Source organism: Acomys minous (genome assembly GCF_964271855.1).
Source record: "Acomys minous genome assembly, chromosome: 5".
Classification (NCBI taxonomy): domain Eukaryota; kingdom Metazoa; phylum Chordata; class Mammalia; order Rodentia; family Muridae; genus Acomys; species Acomys minous.
The window spans coordinates 20508977-20526790 of record NC_140494.1 but is presented as its reverse complement, the minus strand read 5'-3'; the positions used below and the strand labels follow the sequence as shown (position 1 = coordinate 20526790).

At 40.8% G+C, this 17814-nt stretch overlaps 1 protein-coding gene across 15 annotated transcripts in view; it reads right to left on the bottom strand.

Moving 5' to 3' along the window:
* The window catches only part of MLLT10 (MLLT10 histone lysine methyltransferase DOT1L cofactor), a 146483-nt gene that overhangs the window by 118630 nt on the left and 10039 nt on the right, over positions 1–17814 (bottom strand). For 3 of the 15 annotated variants that reach the window (XM_084782421.1, XM_084782423.1, XM_084782424.1), the window contains exon 1: positions 7805–7970. The exons of the other annotated variants lie outside the window; for them this stretch is intronic. The gene's annotated coding sequence lies outside the window, so the exon portion shown is untranslated. Of the gene's footprint in view, positions 1–7804; positions 7971–17814 lie in introns of those variants that run through there. 15 annotated transcript variants of the gene reach the window in all.

The following is a 17814-nucleotide window of genomic DNA, read 5'->3' as shown; positions in this document are numbered from 1 at the left end:
TCAGAGGATAAGAAAAGAAATGGGGGTGTGCTAGGAAGATTGCTCCCTCAGTGGGCAACACCGATAACCTGAGTTTAATACTTGGAACCCATGTGGAAGGACAGAACTGACCCCCAGAAGCTGAAAAGCTGTCTTCTTTCCTCCATGAACCGTGGCATGTATTTTCTCACGCTCATGGACAGAACCTAACACACACACACCACACACAGGGAAAAATTTATAAGACTAATACAAAAACAGGAAATTCTAACCTGTAATGAAATAAGAATTAATCAAACCAGGACTGAAATGTTAGACAAGTCCTTTAAAACAGTTATAATGAGGGACTGGAGAGATGGTTCAGTGGTTGAGAGCACTTGCCACTCTTCCAGAGGTCCTTAGTTCAATTCCCAGCAACCACATGGTGGCTCACAACCATCTGTAATAAGATCTGGTGCCTTCTTCTAGCCCACAGGTATTCATGCAGGCAGAACACTATATAAGTAATAAATACGCCTTTAAAAAAATGAAGACAAAGATCTACTTTATGCTCTTTTTCCCCACCTCCCTACCCTCTCTCCTTTCATCTCTACCCCCAGCACGACCTCCCCTTCCCTCCCTCTTTCCCATGCCACTTCCAGTATACCTGCATTTATATTATACAAACAAAAAAACAAAAAAACCAAGAAGCAAAACAACAACTTTGTTATCACTTATTTCCTCTAACTTTCTGCTTATATAAAATTTAGTCGTTACAACTTTAAAAAAAAAGATTTATTTAGGGGGCTGGAGAGATGGCTTAGTGGTTAAGAATACTGTTTGCTCTTCCAGAGGTCCTGAGTTCAATTCCTGGCAACCACGTGGTGGCTCACAACCACCTATACCTTCTAATGCCTTCCTGGCATGCAGGTGTACATGCAGATTGAACATTCATATAAATAAATAAATAAATAAATAAACAAACAAACAAACTATTTACTCATATGAGTACACTGTCTTCATGCACACCACAAGAGGCTACCAGATCTTATTACAGATGGTTGTGAGCCACCATGTGGTTGCTGGGAATTGAACTCAGGACCTTAAGAGTAGGCAGTTCCCTTAAACCTCTGAGCCATCTCTCCAGCCCAACATAAAGTTTACAAAGTTTCAACCTAGAGCTGGGAGATGATAGCACACACCTTTAGTCCCTGCACTTGGGAGGCAGAGGCAGGTGGATCTCTGTGAGTTTGAGGCCAGCCTGGTCTACAGAGTGAGTTCCAGGACAGCCAAGGATAAAAACAGAGAAACCCTGTCTCGAAAAAAACAAAAAACAAAAAATTCAACCATAGTGCTAGCTACATGCCTATAATCCTAGCACTTGAGATGAAAATGCAGGAAGATGAGGAATTCAAGGCTAGCCTAGATTAACTACCTGAGAGTTTTAAAGTAAGTAAACAAAAATTTGAAATTATAAACTTAGCCAGGTGTGGTGGCACATCTGGGAGAGAGATTATAAACATGTCTATCTAAAGGCTGAACAGAAAAAACTGATTCACACAGCATGTAAAACCAAGTAATGTTTGTTTACTGTATGTGGTATGATATATGCATGTGTTTGGAAATATGTGTTGGGGTGAGCACACTTGTGCACGTGAACATGAAAGCTAAAGGATGCCATCGTATGGTCCTCCGTCTTATTTTTCTAGACAGGGTCTCTAACTGAAACTGGAACTCAGCACTTCGCTACACTAACTAGAAAACCACAAGGAACCCTGACTCTGCATTTCAGTGCTGGGACCAGTATTCCTGGCTTTTATTGCCAGTGTCTATTGCAGCAAGCACTTACCACTACCCACCCCCACAACCCCAAGTACCACTCAATAACCTGAGTGAAACAAAAGGGAAGGAACTTTAAAAAATGAACTTCAAGCCAGGTGTGGTGGCGCACACCTGTATCCCAGAACTCGGGGAGGCAGAAGCAAGTAAATGGATCTCTGTGAGTCCAGGCTGGCCTGGTCTACAAAGTAAATCTAGGACAGCCAAGGCTACAGAGAGAAACAAAAAAAGAGTATATGGGGCACAGCTGGAGAGGTGGATGAGTCTGGCATATCCAGACACCCAGCCAAGCTCACTGTATTATGATAGACTCCTTTTCTCAGTGAGGTTCTCTCTTCCCCTGATCTGGTACCCCTAGATCCTCTAAGGAGTGTCACACGACCTTCAGGAAAGATCACAGGCCCTACCATTTCCAGATAAGAAAACCGGTTTAGCAAACACCTAGGAATTCCTAGAGCACCCCACCCTATGCTGAAGAGATCCTCGCCTTGAGCAATGACCCTTAACTGTATCTAGAAGTTACTCCCTCACCCATAGGATATTTAAGTACTATGTTTTCCTTCTTGTGATAGGACCCCCATACTACTGCATGTAAATGAGGTGCTGTACCACTGCATTTAGAGTATGTATCCTGGCATCTCTGGCCCACAAAACCCTCCTCATTGCCTAAGGTTTATAAATAAAGGCTGGCTGGCTAGTTTGCTCCCTCAGGTGCTCACCATTTCTCCATTTCTTCTGGGGAAGAACCGCTGCTGGATGCCTGATAGTCAGCCTTGACAGTCACTGAAGCCTGCTCCACAGCCACTGCTGAGCACCGTGAAGCACTCACTTGCCCAGGCCTGAGTCTCACTGGACCTGCTTCCTATGCCATGCATAGCTCAGCGGCTAGAATTTGTAACACTTGGTATCTTCACAGGTCTATGGAGCTCCACTGCCACCTGATATGGCCATTTCATTCTAAAAGAACTAAACTGTAACCAATCCACCCCCACCCCCGCCCGCACACCATAAAACTAGGAACCTGACCTAGCATGAGGGGTGGGAGGGGGCCAGCCGGCCTCAGGCCTCAAGCCTCATCCTGAGCACTCTAAGCCACGCACTGAGAAAGCAGCACCAGAACCAGCCTGCAGGACATGGAATACAGGCTACCCGTCAGACATGAACAACAAAAATGAACTTCAGTTAGCTTTATCAAAAAGCCAAATGTATTTATAATTAGAGCCACAAAAGAGGCAATACAGAAAAACCTAAAGAGAATATACTAACAAACCCTTTATATCTGGTTAAAATTATAAATAAGATCATATGTGGACAAAGAGAGACTGCGGGGAAGAAAAACAAAACAAAAACAAAACAAAACAAAACTCAAGTATACCCAGGAATGTTGGCTCACATCTAGCTATAGTCATAGCACCTGGGAGGCAGAATCGGGGCAGCCACTGCAAATTTGAGACCAATATGGTTTCTGTAGCAGGTTACAGGTACCAGGTACCAGGCCAGCAAAGGCTCCACTTTTTTAAAGGACTGAGAGAGAAGCTGAAGAGACAGACTGTTCTCTCCTATAGCAACTGAACTCCACTCCTAGCACCCAAACAGCATCTGTACCCTTGCTCCAGGGAATCCAATGTCCTCTAGGCTCCAAATACCTGCATACACATGGCAAACACACACAAACACACACACACACACACACACACACACACACACACACACACACAACCTAAAAATAAATCGTAAGGAAGAAAAAATATAAATATGCATTAGAAGCACCCTAATAAACACCAAGTACAAGAATCACAAAAGGTAACACAGCCAGGCAATGGTAGCATAGGCCTTTAATCCCAGGACTCTACAGAGAAAGGCAGGGTGATATCTGAATCATGGAATTCCAAAACAACCAGGGCTACCAAGAAATACTACTGAAAAACAAACAAACAAAAAGAATATAAGATATGATACATCAGAATCAAATTAACTAAGTTCAGAAACAAAATTCCTTAATGTAAAGAAAAAGGTCATGCTGGGTACAGTGGCAAACGCCTTTAATCCCAGCACTTGGGGAGGCAGAAGCAGGTCCATCTCTGTGAGTTCAAGGCCAGCCTGGTCTACAAAGTGAGTCCAGGATAGCCCAGGCTACACAGAGAAACCCTGTCCAGAGAAACTCTGTCTCAAAAAAAAACAAACAAAAAAAGTCATATCACAAAATTAAAAATAAAACTCAAATGAGAAAAATAGGACTTTCAAGGCACTTATACCACAGTTGAATGGGAAATTTATAGCATTTGATATATCTATTTTTTAAAGGCTTCAGTTTGACCAGGCATGGTGGAGCACACCTTTAATCCCAGCTCTCTGGTAACAGAAGCAATACTGACCTATATTGAGAGCTCCAGGACAGCCAGGGCTACATACAGGAACTCAAGTCTCAAAAACAAACAAAAAAAAAAGCAGCAGCTCGAGAATGGTGTTTATCCTAACACCTTGGAGGTAGAGGCTCAGAAACCAAGGGCTGGAGCTGAGGATAGCTCAGTGTTAGGGCATTTGCCTAAAATGCACAAGGCTTAAGCTCTAAAAGTAGAAAAGGACACAGAAGGGTCTCATTGTGTCACCCAAACAAGTCCTGCTTCCTATTTTTCAAGATGTTAGTATTGAGGAAACTGAATTAGAAATTCACAAAAACTCTGAACTTCTTTAAATTCAGGATTTTCTTTTTGAAAAAGTTTTTTGTTTGTTTGTTTTTTTAAGGTACATGTTGTGTCTGCCTGAGTTTATTTGCACCACATATATACAGGTACCCACAGACCAAAAAGCATCAGATCACCTGACGGTGTTTTAGGCAGTCAAGAGCCCGGTACCAAACCCAGGTCTCCTACAAGAGCAATAAACACACTTAACTACTGGGCATCTGTGTCACAGTTCACACTGCATGCTGCAGGACCAGTGAAGGTTCTTGCAACAGAGTCTGAAGATCTGAGTTCAACTCCTAGAAACTCACACGTTTTGAAAAAAGAACCAATTCCTACAATCTATCCTTTTATTTGCTTACACTACACATACACACATGCACACACACAAAAAGCACAAACACAACTAATCAAAAATACAAAATATACAAATAACATTAAAAAAATTTTAACTTGCATCTGAATTTACCATCAAACCAAAATAAAAGGTTAAAATCCCAGGGGCTCTAACCAGGCATAGCAGTGCATGCCTTTAATCCCAGAGGCAAGTGGATCTCTCAGTTGGAGGACAGCCTGGTATACAGAGTGAGTTCCAGGACAGCCAAGCATACACAGAGAAACTCCATTTTGAAAAACAAAACAGGGCTGGGCTCAGCGGTTAGGAGCACTGGCTGCTCTTCCAGAGATCATGAGTTCAATCCTCAGCAACCACATGGAGGTTTACAACCATCTATAATGTGATCTAATGCCCTCTTCTGTACATGCAGGCAGAGCACTGTATACATAATAATACAAAAAAAATTTAAATTAAAAATAAAAAGGTAATCTGTTACTTTTATTTTTTAAAAAAGAAAGAAAAACAAAACAAAACAAAATCCTCAGGGCTCTCGTGATGATGGAACGCCCACACAGCAGCTCACAATTATATTTACTCTAGTTCCAGTAGCTCTAACGCCCTCTTACAGCCTTCATGAATAGCATGCACACGCAAAGTACATAAGCTTACTTGTAGGCAAACATTCATACAAACACAATAAAAATAAATATTCAAATTCCAACTATGCTTCATAAAAAAAATAAAGACAGCCAAAATAAGTGTGTCAGACCCATAATCTCAACATTCTAAATACTGACTGAAAGGACCATGACTCCAAAGGCAATCTAGACTACATGTCAAGAAGGCAGCTCAAAACAAATGGCAGACCAAGCATAAAGTACATTTGAAAGAAGAAAAAATATAAAATAAAATCCTCCACCACCAATAAAAAATAAAAATAAAAATAAAAATAAATTTAAAAAAAGGTACCAGAAGAGAAAAAACAATTGTATTTACAAATTTCCCCATCCTAACCTTCAAGGTAAAGGGAAAATAAATAAGAATTATGGAATTTAAATAATGACAAAGCATTAGTAAAATAAATCCATGAGAAGACCCAGCCATGAAGAATACTGTTCTAATAAATAATAGCGCACCTCCAACCTTACCACACAGATGTTATTCTACTTTACTTCTAAAATAAAGTCAAATTTAAGGCAGTTAATACATATATGCATGTATATTATTAACTTTTCTGGGCATGGGCTAGAAAAGACTTAGGTGACAGACCATATGCTTAAATGTATGATACCTATGCACATGAGACATACACACACTGAAAACATAATCTAAAACATATAACAGCATATTTAAGATCATCAACTGCTGAAATACCCAAGTGTCAAACTATTTTCCACATGACCCTATGTGTCACATTGTCTCTTCAATTAAAAAATAGTACTACAGACAGAAAAACTCCTTCTCAAAAAACAAAAACAAAACCACCCCTGGCCAAAAATTAGTGCTACCGGAAAAACTGGAAGTGACGGCACACATCTATAATCTCAACATTTGGGAAATCCAAGAGCAGAAGCCAGCCTGGGCTACACACTGAGAGATATTCTCAAAAAGAAAGGAAGGAAGGAAGGAAGACAGGCAGGCAGGCAAGCAGAGAAAAAGAAAAAAGAAAACCAAAAAGTAGCTCAGTGCACACAATATGCTTACTGTGCAGAAGAACTTGGGTCCAATACAAGACAACAAACTCTAACCTGAGGCTTTAGGACATAACTAAGAGAAAACAGACTTTTTTTTTTTTAAGATTAATTTTTCATGTGTATAGACATTTTATATATATACACATATGTGCATCACTTCTATGTCTGATACCAACAAAGGACAGAAAAGAATGGCAGGGAACTGAAACCAGGTACTGCGCAAGAGCCACAAATGCTCTTAATTGCTGAGCCATCTCCAGGCCCAGACGTCATTTTTATGAATACAACTAAAGAAAGTAATTTCCCCTGCAGTGGCACTGCACACTAATCCCAGCGCTGAGGAGGCAGTCGCAAGCTGACCTAAAAGTTCAAGACCAGCCTGATCTATACTGCAAGATCTAGGCCAGACAGACAGATGGGTCCATATAAAGGCCCTGTCTCAAAAAATAAATAAATAAAAATTTTAAATTATGGGGGTTTTTTGGTTTGTTTGTCTTTCTGTTTGGGGAGTTTGTTTGGTTTGGTTCCGTTTGGTTTTGAGACAGTTTCTCTGTCCTGGCTGTCCTGGAACAATTTTTGTAAACCAGGCTGGCCTGGAACTCACAGAGATCCAACTGCCTCTGCCCAAGGGCTAGGATTACAGATGTGTGCCACTGTGTCCAGCCAACATAACTTAACCTTTCTGTTAAGAAAATAATCCCAAAAAGAATCCAAAAGAGCAATGTTCAAACACATGAGATAAAATAAAAGAGCAACTTTTAGGAAGTCATGAAGAAACATAAATGATCTTTAACACTACAGCTTTGTTATTTGGAATTGTTTGTTTGTTTAGGGGCTGTTTTTGGTTTGGTTCTGGTTTTTCTGAGATTAGGTCTCATGTAGCATGGAGGCTGGGCTTAACCTTCTGATCTCCCTGCTTCTTACCCCGCCAAGTGCTAGGATTATCATTGTACACTATCACACCTACTTTAGCACAATGGTTTAAATGTCAAAATGTCAAAAATAGACCAAGTAGAACCAAAAATTGGGGAAAATATATTTGGCTATTGAAATAACAGCAAAATTACTTGTGGAGAAATTAAAAGCCAGATATAATTAGAAGGGTAAATGAGCATTATCTATAATACTCTATATACTTAGGCTTAAATTTTTTCATATAAGTACAATGAAGGACCTATATAATAATAAAAATTATTAAAAGCCAGAATGATAGACACCTACTGTTTATCTGCTCATAGTATTCACTTTCTCCAAACAGGACCCACCCACCTTCATCAGGGAACTGCTCTTACCCCTGATTCCAACTATGTAGTTCTAGTGAGGATGGCAAGTCATAGAACCCTCCCCACTCCAGCCAGAGGGATGGTGGGCACATGATCCAAGACAGGTCAGAGTCCTTCTCAGGATTCTTCAAAAGAGCCCCCTTTTCCTGGTAGAAGGGGACGGGAAGATGAAAGCCAAGAGCTGCCAGCAGTCATGGTTCCAGCCTCATGGAGTAGAGAGTCTGTAGTATAAGAGAATGAAATCAACATGCAGAGAAACAAAGATAAGAGATGAAGTCCTAACCCCAACGGAAAGAGAAAAAGGAAAAATATACTAATAGTAAGATTAATTTGGCTAATGTAACTAAAGACCAGAGTTAATTCTGGGCTGCCTAGTAGCTTAGGATAAAAGAAAAACTGAAAGTGTTTCATATCTACCAAAAAGGAGGAAATTTTCCCAAATCTGTAAGAGAGATCATTTTTTATGATGCTAAGTGACCAAAAAATTTATTATGTAACAAACTTTATTTAATGGTCACCAAAAGACAACAAGGATAGTGGACAGTGCCCATGATGAAAGTGTGAACAGCAAAAGCAGATATCAAATGCTACCATTTAATGACAAGTAGTTATTTCTTAACCATTAAGCTAAGAGAATATGGTAGACAGCTGACAAAGTAGATGTATCAACTACTGCTTATTTTTCCATGAAATTTGCCAATGAAAGGGACAAGATTAATGGTGAATATATAAAAGGAAAAGCTGAACCAAAGGAAAAATGCCAAATCATTTGTGAGCAGAGCAGAAAAAAAATCAAGTGGAAAAGGACAAACTGATGATAGAAGCTACTAACTTCTAAAGCAAGACCTCAAGAAAAGCCTGCCACGGTAATATATGCCTGCAATATCAGTCCTCAGAAGGCTGAGGCAGGAGGATTTCAAATTGGAAAACAGTTGGAAAAGCAGTGTAGGTTGCTCATTTCACTTAAAACTATCTTCTCTCTTCCTCAAGTAGCTATTGAATAGCAACAGAGAGATTTGAAAGGGCATGACAACACAAATATAAAACAACAAACACAGCAGCTCTAAAATTCTGGATGTTACAAAGGAAAAAGACAGACAAGTAGTAAAGGCCTTCAGAAAAGACTGCTGCGGTGTGGCTCTGTAGCACAATGCATGCTAGCGTGCTGCAGGAACTGGGTTTCACCAGCACCAAAACCACAAAAACAACAAAACACAGACTGCACAAACCATAAGTAAAACAAGTCCCAAATTTTTTTTATTTGCTTGTTTTGTTTTATTTTGTTTTGTTTTTCAAGACAAGGTTTCTCTATGTTACCTGGCTGTCCTGGACTCACTTTGTAGACCAGGCTGGCCTCCAAATCACAGCAATCCACCTGCCTCAACAAGTCCCAAATTAATTCACCATACATTCCACAGTTTGGAAAATAGGAGAAACTCTATAGATATCAGCTAATACAGGATGGCAAGATTCATGTGTACATGATGAGTCATGAATGATTAAATATACAACAGTGTTTTCTAAGTAAGGGTGAAATCAGGAAGAGCTAGATATAACAAAAACAAAAAAAACAAAAAACAAAAAACCACACACACAATCAAATCAATCTCTCCATTACACACCACCCAGTAACAATCTTTCTCCTAAGAATTTTCTGGAGATAATAAACCAAAAGAAATCTAGGCAGATATCAAGCATGGTGGCACACACCTGAAATATGTGTCACACTGGTGAGACAGACAAAGTTCAAGACCAGCCTCATCTATGTAAATTAATGGAGGTCAGCAAGTACGATACTGCAAGACTTTTTGTTCGTTTTTCTTCTTCTTCTTCTTCTTCTTCTTCTTCTTCTTCTTCTTCTTCTTCTTCTTCCTCCTCCTCTTCCTCCTCCTCCTCCTCCTCCTTCTCCTCTTCTTCTTCTTCTTCTTTCCTTCAAAACAGGGTCTGTGTAGGCCTAACCATCTTGAACTTGCTTTGTAGATCAGGCTGGCTTCACACTTATAGAGATCCACCTGCCTCTGCCTCCCCAAGTGCTGGCATTACAAGCATGCACTATTACACCCAGCTAAGACCCAGTCTTTTAAAAAAGAAAAAAGGAGGGTTGGAGAGATAGCTCAGAGGTTAAGAGCACTGCCTGCTCTTCCAAAGGTCCTGAGTTCAATTCCCAGCAACCACGTGGTGGCTCACAACCATCTATAATGAGATCTGGTGCCCTTTTCTGGTGTGTAGGTGTATATGCAAACAGAACACCGTGTACATAATAAATCCAGAACACCAGGGTAAGCTGACATGAGATAGTGAAGAAAATGAAGAACTAAATGAAATGCCTAATTTTACATAGTCAAATTTCAGCAGCTACCTGTACTTAAATTTGAAATGATGGCTTTGAATTAAAATTGTAAACAGCGCTGGATGGTGATGTCACAGAGATCCTGTCTTGAAAAACTAAACCAAACCAACCAAACAAATACTACAAAAGGGAGTTTCATAGGAATCAAACATTATTTCAGAAAACTAAAATAAAAAGGGAAAAAACTCAACAGAATGTCAACCTTTTTGTTTGTTTTTTTCGAGACAGGGTTTCTCTGTGTAGCCTTGACTGTCCTGGACTTGCTTTGTAGACCAGGCTGGCCTCAAACTCACAGCAATCCGCCTGCCTCTGCCTCCCAAGTGCTGGGATTAAAGGCGTGCGCCACCACCGCCCAGCTAGAATGTCAACTATTAATGAAAGAACTAAAAAAGGTATTACTTGAGAATAATGAAAGAAAAAAACACTTAAGTAAAAATTAGGGTCACTTAATACAGGGGTCTGAGGCCCAAATTCCAAAGCATACCAAAAAAACAAAAACCAAACCAAACAAACAAAAAAAGTCAATGAATATAAAAATGAAGAAATTATCAAAGAAATAACCCAAAACCATTTCTTTGACCTCAACTCAGATTTCCTAACATGAATCATTAATGTGTGATGGGAGCAATGCACATCTGTAATCCCAGCATTTAGGAGGCAGAGGTAGGTCTACAGAGTGGGTTCCAGGACAAACAGGGCTAACTACACAAAGAAATGCTGTCTCAAAAAGTAAACCAGTATTTATTTATTTGTCTGTTTGTTTGTTTTTGGAGACAGGGTTTCTCTGTATAGTCTATGCTGTCCTGGACTTGCTTTATAGACCAGGCTGACCTTGAACTCAGTGACTGCCTGCCTCTGCTGGGATTAAAGGCATGAGCCACCACATCTGGCACTAGGGGTAAGCAAGCCAGTATTAAAAATACCAAAGTAAAATGAATAGGAAGAAAATATTAAAACCTTGTCTGGATGCATGGCTCAGTGATAGAGAACATGCCTAGCGTGGAGAAGGCCCTGAGTTCAATGTCTAGCACTCAGGGGAGGGGATACTAAATCCTCAAAGAGTACTCACAAGTAATTAGGACTCTATGGTACATGCCTATAATCTCAGCAACTGAGAGAGAGGAAAGATGGCCTCCAAACCCAAGGCTAATCTAGGCCATATAGTGAATTCCATGTGAACACAGACTATAGAGTAAGATAAAAAAGGGAGTGACGGAAGAATGTGAAAGAAAAAGGAGAGGTAGAAAAGAAGGGGAATGAGAAAGGTGGGGGGAAGAAAGAGGGGAAGAGAGGGAAGGGAAAAAATTAAAAATAACACATTCAGAAAAGGAGAGAGTGGTCCAGCTGCAGGCCAGGTGGTGGTGACTCACGCCTTTAATCCCAGTATTTGGGAGGCAGAGGAAGACAGATCTCTGTGAATTCCAGCCCAGCCTGGTCTACAAAGGGAGTCCAGGACAGCCAGGGTTACACAGAGAAACTATGTCTCAGAAAAAATTAAATTAATTAATTAATTTTTTTAAAAGGCTGGAGAGATGGCTAAGAAGTTAAGAGCACTGTCTGTTCTTCCAAAGGTCCTGAGTTCAATTCCCAGCAACCACATGGTGGTTCACAACCATCTATAATGAGATCTGGTGCCCTCTTCTGGCCTGTAGGCAGAACACTGTATACATAACAAATAAATTGTTAAGAAAACAAAAACAAAAACAAAAACAAAAAAGAGCACCAGGCTGATCTTCCCAAGGTCCTGAGTTCAATTCCCAGCAACCACATGGTGATTCACAATCATCTATGAGATATGGTGCCCTCTTCTGGTGTGCAGTTGTACATGCAGACACAACGTTTTATGCATAATAAATAAATAAATCTTTAAAAAAAAAAAAAGGAGTGTGAGCCGGTAGTGGTGGCACATGCCTATAATCTCAGCACTCTGGAGGCAGAGACAGAGGCAAGCAGATCACTGTGAGTTCAAGGCTAGCCTGGCCTACAAAGTGAGAAACCCTGTCTCGAAAAAGCAAAAAGAAAAAAAAACAAAAACAAAACTAAAGCAATGGCATAGACCTGTAATCCCAGCACTCAGGGATGTAGAAACAGGTGGATCACTGTGAGTTTAAGGCCAGCCTGGTCTACAAAGAGAGCCCAAGACAGCCAAGGCTACAAAGAGAGACCTTGTCTCAAAAAAAAAAAAAAAATTAGATTTTAAAAAGCTGACCTAAATGGAGCTGGAAAGATGGCTCAGCAGTTAAAAGCAGTTATTGCTCTTGTAGAGGACCTGAGTTCACTTCTCAGCACCTACATGGCAGCTCACAAAAGCCTGTAACCCCAGGGAAAGATACATCTCCTTTGTGGCCTGCACACATGTGGTACATATGAACTCATGCAAAAATACACATTCAAACAATAAAATCTGAAAGACAAACAAACACTGACCTAGAACAATGAATCCCATCAGGCCAACTGTGATAGTCTGTTGCAAAACCCAACCTTCTTCCATCCTCTTCCTACTTATAGAACCCTGGTTTTATTGAATTCATCAAGTGAGCTCAACTTTTTTTGGTTTTTGAGACAGGGTTTCTCTGTGTAATATCTTTGGCTGTCCTGGAATCTCTTTGTAGACCAGGCTGGCCTCAAACTCACAGAGATCTGCTTGCTTCCCAAGTGCTGGGATTAAAGGCGTGCGGCACCACACCCAGCTAAATGGGCTCAACTTTAGGAGTGCAATTTGGAGGCTTGCTAACTATTAAGAAGCATGTTAAAGGTAGCATGTATGTTGAACAAAACTTCTAAGAGAACTAGAGTATAATTTACCTGGGCTGAGGCCCACATTAGCACCTTAATAGTGTTCCCACCTTTTCCTTAAAACCTCTGTCATTTTTTCGTTTGTTTCATGTAAGATCTTATTAGTAACTCAGGCTGTCCCTGAACTCATTACTGACGTGAGGCACCATGCCTTCAACACGCAACTTGTGTGCCCGCCAAGGCCTGTGGAGGCTAGAAGCGGGGATCAGATACCCTGGAACTGGAATGACAGGTGGTTCTCAGCCACCTCATCAGACGCTGGGAGTCAAAACCAAATCCTCTGAAAAAAACAAAAGCACTCGTGACTACTGAGTCACCTCTCCAACTCCAAACGACTTCTGTCTTTTGAGGCAGAGTCTACTCACAGAGCCCAGAAACGACCTTGCTATAATGTGGAGGAGGATAATCTTGACCTCTTGACCCTCCCTTCTCCACCTCCCAAGTATTAAGATAACATCTGCTCCAAAAGGTGCAGTTTTACACAGTGCTGGGGAAGTGGAAGAGAAGGGAAAAGGGAAACTGGGAAAGGGGAAAAGAAAAAAAGGCAAAGCAAAGAAGGCAGAGAGTCTATTTAAACCCAAGGTCAATCTGGGCTATTGTGGTGGTTTCACTAGGAATGGCCCCATAGACTAATGTGTTTGAATGCTAGGCCCTAAGGAGCAGTACTATTAGGAGGTGTGGCCTTGTTGGAGGAAATGTGTCACTGTGGAGACAAGATTTGAGGTCTCCTATGAGACCTTAACACAGCAGTCTCCTGCTGCTGCCTGTGGATCAAGATGCAGAACCCTCAGCTCCTTACCCAGGCCATGTCTGTCTGCACACTGCCATGCTCCCTGCGTGGTGATAATGGACTCTGAAACCGTAAGCCAGCCCTGACTAAATGCTGTCCTTTATAAGAGTTGCTGTGGTCATAGTGTCTCTTCACAGCAATAAAACCCTAACTAGGACTAAATTTAAGGCTAGCCTGGTCTGCAGAATGAAAACCCATCTCAAAAAGGGGGAGTTGGAGGAGCTGGAGTGATGGCTTAGCAGCTAAGAGCACTTGCTACTCTTTTATTTATTTATTTATTTATTTATTTAACTTATTCTGTGTGAGTGTCAGATCCTGGAGTTAGAGACAGTGTGAGCTGCCATGCAGGTGGTGGGAATAGAACTCGGGTCATCTGAAAGAACTGTCAGTGCTCTTAACCAATGAGCCATCTCTCCAGCCCTACTTGCTGCTCTTAAAAAGGACTCCGGTTCATTTCCCAGCACCCACATGCCATCTCACAACAGTCTGAAACTCCAGTCTGGAGAATGCAGTGCCATCTTCTGGCCTCCGTGGGCACTGCACATACATGCTACACAAGACATACATGCTTTGCATCCAAGATTTCTCTCTCTCTCTTTCTCTCTCTCTCTCTCTCTCTCTCTCTCTCTCATACACACACACACACACACACACACACACACACACACACACACACACACATATACACACAAAATAAAACTACGTAAGTCTTTTTAAAGAAAGAAGAATAAAGTCAGGTGTGGTGATGCATGCTTTAATCCCAACATCAGGAGGCCGAGACAAGAGTTCACAGCTAACATCTAAATGCAAGTGCCAGACCAACCAGATATAGTGAGACCCTGACTCTCAAAATAAAACAAAATAAATACCTCAGAAACTTTACCATTCCCAAGGCAATAAGTAAGATACCATAGAAGACACAAACTAGAGGCAGGTAGATCTCTGAATTCAAGGCCAGCCTGGTCTCTGAATTCCATGACAGCCAGGGCTACACAGAGAAACCCTGTCTCAAAAAAAAAAGAAAAGAAAAGAAAAAAGAAAGATACAAACTGAAAACTACAAATATGAAGGGAAAAAAAGGGGAGTGTTCTACAGATGGTTTAGGTTGAAAATTAATTCTTAGCTAAACAATAAGCATAAATATGAAGACAAAGTGGCTTCCACAGTTATGTAAGCACAAAGAAGAAATAAAGTCATAGTTACAGAAGAAAATGTAATGACATGATAATATTTGAAGGCATAAATAAGTTAGCACATTTTTTTTCCTTTTGAGTTCAAGGTCTCATTCTGTAAAGCAAGGAACTCACTATGTAGTGCTACCCACCTGCCTCAGCCCCCAAGCTAAGATACAAAAGGTGTCAGCACTATACTTCTTTTTGTTGTTGTTTGTTTTGCTTTGTTTTGTTTTGCTTTGTTGACAAGGTTTCTTTGTGCAGCCTTGGCTGGCCTCGAACTCCTGAGTGCTGGGATTACAGGAGTGCACCATCACACCCAGCTCACCATAATTCTCTAAAAACAATACTCCTCCACAGATAGAAAAAGGTCAAGCCTTTAAGAGAATAGGCTGCCAACTGTCTGCTAAAACACACCAGAAGACAGACTAGAATAAATTTTACTTCCAGCTAAATAGGTATTATCCTAAACTTCAAACTAACATAGAAAAGCAAAATAATGAAATGCTTAAATATAAAAACACGAATAGAGCCTTCTTATTACAGTAACCCTAAACACACACACACACAAATGGGCTAGAGCGTAACTCAAGGCTAAAACAGTGAGGACCTGGGTTCAATCCCCAGCACTACAAGAGAACACGAATGAACAAAGTACAGCATCACTGTGCCTGTAGTCAAAGCTAATCAGGAGGATCAAGAGCCCAGGGGAGTTCAAATCTAGCACAGGCAGGACTGTGTTGGCTATAGTTCATTCATAAAGGCCAAGGCCTTGGATTAATCACCAGCATTTTTCTTAATCTAATAATATAGGCTACTATTTCTGTCAAAGAATATGAATTATACATATAGTCACTGATATGTATGTATGTATAATGTAAATATTGAAATATGGATGGCCTAAAAAGAGTAAACTAATAAAAATTAAGCCAGATGGTGTTGGTGCACGCCTTTAATCCCAGTACCTGGGAGGCAAAGGCAGGCAAATCTCTGTGAGTTTGAGGCCAGCCTGGTCTCCAGAGTTAGTTCCAAGACAGTTAGGGCTGCACAAAGAAACCCTGTCTCAAAAAACAAAAACAAAAAATTCAGACTGGGAAGAAAAAAGTAAAAACACCAACTTAATCTTTTAATTTTTCCCCCTTTCTGGAAGGATGCTTGAAACAGGGTCTGAATAACTGAGTGCAGAAAATAAACAACTATTAATAATCTATGTTAGGGGCTTAAAATACAGTTTAGTGCTGTACTACTCCTACAGAGGGCCAGAGTCTGCTTCTCAGCATCCACATCAGTGGATAAGCTCGAACTTTAGCTCCATAGAATCCAACACCTCTAGCTTTTTGTTGGCACCTGCACTCAAATGTTCAAGTCCAGAGGCCACAAACACAGATATAATAAAAAATTAAATTATAAAATAAATCTATATTAACTAATCTGTATTAACAGGCACAGGCCTCTAATACTAGCACTTCAGAGGTAGAAGCAGGATAATTAGAAGTTGAAGGTCATCCTAAACTATGAGTTTTCAGTCAGTTTGAGGTATATGAGATCTTGTTTTAATAATGAAAATTAGCAGGGTGTAGTGTAATCCCATCACTCGGGAGCAGAGTCAGGAGCCATCTGCAAAGGCTCTCTGTCCATAGGCGTTGCTCTCATGCGCTTTGCTCCAGCGTAAGAATCACATCAATTGCTGAGACCATGACTAAACAAGATGTTCTGCCAAGAATACACTCAAGGCCTTCAGACTTTCAGAAAAAAGGTACACTGTGGCCTCTAGGCTGAGAGTTAATCAACTCTTCCAGCACTCAAGGAAGCAGATCACAGGATAGAGAGATGTGTAAAGTACTCGCCTAGCATGCTCGAGGTCATGAGTTCAATCCCAAGGTTATATAGTATTGACTTCAGGCCTTTTCGAGCCTACTCTGTGTTTCCAACTATGTCTTGCCTCAGTTTCTTATTTCTGCTCTTTTATTTCTCAATCCTTGCTCCTTGATCTAGGATCTGTTCGATATTGTCAGAGTAGGCTCTAGTAGGCAGAGGCAGACGGATCTCTGGATCTCTGTTAGTTCAAGTCCAGCCTGGCCTACAAAGTGAGTCCAGGACAGCCAAGGCTACACAGAGAAGCCCTGTCTCCAAAGAACAAAACAAAATAATGAAAAAAAATTTTTTTTACCTTAGTTAGCTGGAGATTTTTTTTTTTAAGTCACCAATGGAAACACATACTGGGGGCCAGAGAGATGGCTCAGCAGTTAAGAGCACTGACTGCTCTTCTAGAGGCCCTGAGTTCAATTCCCAGCAACCACATCATAGGTCACAACCATCTATAATGTGATCTAATGTGTACTGTATAAATAATAAATAATGGTTTTTGTTTTATTTTGGCTTTGGTTTTTTGAGACAGGGTTTCTCTGTGTAGCCTTAGCTGTCCTGGACTCCCTTTGTAGACCAGGCTGGCCTCAAACTCACAGTGATCCACCTGCCTCTGCCTCCCGAGTGCTGGGATTAAAGGCGTGCACCACCACACACAGCTAAATAAAATTTTTTAAAAGCCACACACACCTTTTCTTGTTTGTTTTTAATTTAAAAGTAATGGACTGGAGAGACGGCTCAGTGGTCAAGAGCACTGCCTGCTCTTCCAAAGGTCCTGACTTCAATTCCCAGCAACTACATGGTGGCTCACAACCATCTATAATGTGATACGGTGCCCTCTTCTGGCCTGCAGGTGCACATGCAGGCAGAACACTGTAAACATAATAATAAATACATCTTTAAAAAAAAAACCCTCAGAAATGTAAGGTCATGCTCAGTTACACAGTGAGGGAGTTTTGATTGTATGTTTGCTTTTGTTGTTGTCTGACTGGGGTCTTATGGTTTTTGTCAAGGGTGGGGAGGGAGGTTCCTGCTGTTTGGTGGG